Below are 3,735 nucleotides of genomic sequence, written 5' to 3' on the forward strand. Positions count from 1 at the left end.
GGCTATGAGTTGTTTTTTTCCCTTGGCCTCAGTCTGCACCCCCTCTCCAGGGCCCAGGCTAAGACCGATTTTTTAATTTTATTTTAACCTTCTATTTTTTTGATTTTTTAATTTTATTTTAACCTTCTATTTTTTTCCCCATCCCCCCCTTGTTTACCTGTATCTCATCTTTTTTGTAAGGGGCGCCGGAAGCCGGCAGACCCGTCAGCGATCCTGTTCTGTCTCCCTGTAATGTTTGTCTGATCTTGAATGGCATTGTGCTGAAAATTGTAATTTTCCTGAAGGAACTCTACTGACGGAATTAATAAAGTACTATCTAATTTAATCTAATCCAAGTATGACAAATAGAATGGACCTGCTATCTCCGTTTAAACAATAAAAGCTCATTTCAGTAGGCCTGTAACTTTATATATATATATATTTTTTTTTTTCTTCTTAAAGGAAGAACTCCTATATGCTGGCTGGCCAGGTTTTCGGGCACTTTACATTAAGAGAGTAAATTAATCCGATTAACGCTTAAATACACAGCTGACAATACCTAATATTAAATTTGAGGAGTAAAATAAAATTAGTATGCCATTACAGCATTTTATATTTGATTGTAACAATACAGGGGGGTGCACCATTCCTAGAAGTACTGCAATACCAGGACGATGCGTGGAGTGGACGGGGCAGGCCCCTGTTCCGTCTCCCTATTCCAAAAATCATTTCAATGTATGGTACCCGGAGAGGGGACGTATCAGACATTAACGCGATAAGTACATATACTACACTTGATCTTAGCCAAACGGCCGAGAAGCGATGCCGTTCAACAATCAGGAGGGAGGAACTCATTCCTAACACAACAATCTAAACTGACTGTTACACACACAGCAAATACCGATGACGTCACGTATCAACACACCAAACAACAACCATGCAGTTGGTGAATGACTGCATTGTTTTGAATGACGTTAATACTTTTTATGAACGGAATTGCTGCCGGTTTGTCTAGCGTCTAATGGTCACGTGGTTCACGTCGGTCCAATAGTAAGCGGAGAAATAAATATTTCATACATTCGCCTCATAACGGTGCCATTCAACCAAAAACACCAATGCATAGTCTTCAATGAAAAATACATAACTGTTGTTTGTTTGTAGATCATCATTGCAAAAAGCAAACTAGCAGTTCGATCAACATTTCATCAATTCAATCGTCGAGCCCGCCTTTGTGTCAACATACGACTTCCGGCTTTCTTCTTGTGCCACTGAGAATAACGCTGCCGCCACCAAGTGACGTGAAGTGGTTACTACATCACTTTTAAAATAAACATGAAGTCTACACATTTAAAAAAAGGCGCCAGTTCGTCACGTTATAAGCAATAGTGTAACTGAAACTTAAGTAGAACGCACAGCAATTGGTCATAGTAATTTTTCAGTACCTGCACTGATAAACCAAACAATACAAGCATATCTTAGTTTGAACATTTCTTGTAATGTTAAAGTGCAAAAATGCACAGTCCATCCATCCATTTTCTACCGCTTATTCCCTTTTGGAGTCTCCGGGGGCGCTGGCGCCTATCTCAGCTACAATCGGGTGGAAGGCAGTGTACACCCTGGACAAGTCGCCACCTCATCGCAGGGCCAACACAGATAGACAGACAACATTCACACTCACATTCACACACTAGGGCCAATTTAGTGTTGCCAATCAACCTATCCCCAGGTGCATGAATTTGGAAGTGGGAGGAAGCCGGAGTACCCGGAGGGAACCCACGCAGTCACGGGGAGAACATGCAAACTCCACACAGAAAGATCCCGAGCCTGGGATTGAACCCAAGACTGCAGGACCTTCGTATTGTGAGGCAGACGCACTAACCCCTCCACCATCGTGAAGCCCCCCCCCCAAAAAATGCACAGTCACTAATGCATATTTCATTTTTAAACATGTATACCATGTATAACATTGTTATATACATCAACAGTAAATATAAGGAGAAAATATTAATGTCATAATACTAGTATATGGTTGTCTAGGCGAGATCTTACCTTTCGACAGGAATTTTCTTCTCTTTTAAGCCAGCTCATTAGCTTCCAACTGGTTAGTGCAAAAAACGGGCAAAAATAATTTACAAAAAATAAGTATAAAAAGCACATCATAAATAAATAAATATAAAAATAGTATTCTTCCATCTGCTCTTTACTGATCATGGAAATGTATAAGAAACAAAAAAACAATGAAAGTGTCAACTGTACGTGGCTTGCATATATGCATTTTCATGAAAGGAATAGAAATAAATGATGACGATGAAGAAAAAATGATGATGACGATAAAAGAAGTATGAAATGTATATCCCGAGGGTGAAATTGGAAAATGAGGTTTTGTGTGGAGTTTGGAGGCCACGTCTCTTCGCTGCGAAGCTTAATTAACTCGAAGCTAACACCGCTTGAGCTCTGTCGGTGTTGCCAGATGGGAAACGACAAATTATCGTTCTTTCAAGGCCTACCGAAATGAGATTTTATTTTTCAAACGGGGATAGCAGGTCCATTCTATGTGTCATACTTGATCATTTCGCGATATTGCCATATTTTTGCTGAAAAGATTTAGTAGAGAACATTGGCGATAAAGTTCGCAACTTTTGGTCGCTAATAAAAAAGCCTTGTCTGTACCGGAAGTAGCAGACGATGTGCGCGTGATGTCACGGGTTGTGGAGTTCCTCACATCCTCACATTGTTTACAATCATGGCCATCAGCAACGAAAGCGATTCGGACCAAGAAAGCGACGATTTCCCCATTAATTTGAGCGAGGATAAAAGATTTGTGGATGACGATAGTGAGAGTGAAGGACTACAAAAAAAAAAATAGGACAGGGCAGTGGGAGCGATTCAGATGTTATTAAACACATTTACTCGGATAATTTTGGAAAATCCTTTATCCGCTTATTGTGTTACTAGTGTTTTAGTGAGATTATATAGTCGTACCTGAAAGTCGGAGGGGTGTGGCCACGGGTGTGGTGACCCCCAGTGTCTCTGAGGGAAGCCACGGAGGAGGCAAGAGAGTCGCAACTGCCTCTTTGACAGCTGCAGGAGGAACGACACAAGCTCCGCTCATGTCTACGACAAGAGCCGACTTATTACCACAATTTTCTCACCGAAACCTGCCAGTTGACATGTGGTAGAGAACAATGGGGGCGGCGTGGCGCAGTGGGCGAGTGGCCGTGCGCAACCCGAGTGTCCCTGGTTAAATCCCCACCTAGTCCCGTCCGTTGTGTCCTGAGCAAGACACTTCACCCTTGCTCCTGATGGGTGCTGGTTAGTGCCTTGTTGTTCCTTATTTTTGTATTTTTTTTAAATACATTTTTTCTTTTTTTGAGGGGGGGGGGGGGTGCGGGGGGAAAGTGTCTGTTTTCTCAGTACCTGTATCATGAGTTCTCTATTAAATTAATAAAAAAAATATTATAAAAAAAAAAAATAGAAACTGCTGGTCCACTAACATTTTCATTAATTACCATTTTTTGTGTAATTGTTTTACTTTATTTTTCATTCAAGAAAATATTTTTTATTTATTGATCTTATTTATTAATTTTTTTTTAAAAAGGACCATATCTTTATATATATATATATTTTTTACCATGAATTGATTAACGTGGACCCAAATAAGTGGAAAAACTTATTTGGGTGTTACCATTTAGTGGTCAATTGTACGGAATATGTACTGTACTGTGCAATGTACTAAGAAAAGTTTCAATCACTCAA

The 3,735-nt window shown here is 40.2% G+C and overlaps 1 non-coding gene across 1 annotated transcript; it reads right to left on the bottom strand.

The window, feature by feature from the left end:
• Positions 1–612: 612 nt before the first annotated feature.
• Positions 613–803, bottom strand: LOC133562860 (U2 spliceosomal RNA). Its single transcript, XR_009808918.1, has one exon. It is a non-coding gene; the product is annotated as a U2 spliceosomal RNA (small nuclear RNA).
• Between the last annotated feature and the right edge of the window lie 2,932 nt (positions 804–3,735).

Source organism: Nerophis ophidion, linkage group LG01 (assembly GCF_033978795.1).
Source record: "Nerophis ophidion isolate RoL-2023_Sa linkage group LG01, RoL_Noph_v1.0, whole genome shotgun sequence".
Classification (NCBI taxonomy): Eukaryota; Metazoa; Chordata; class Actinopteri; order Syngnathiformes; family Syngnathidae; genus Nerophis; species Nerophis ophidion.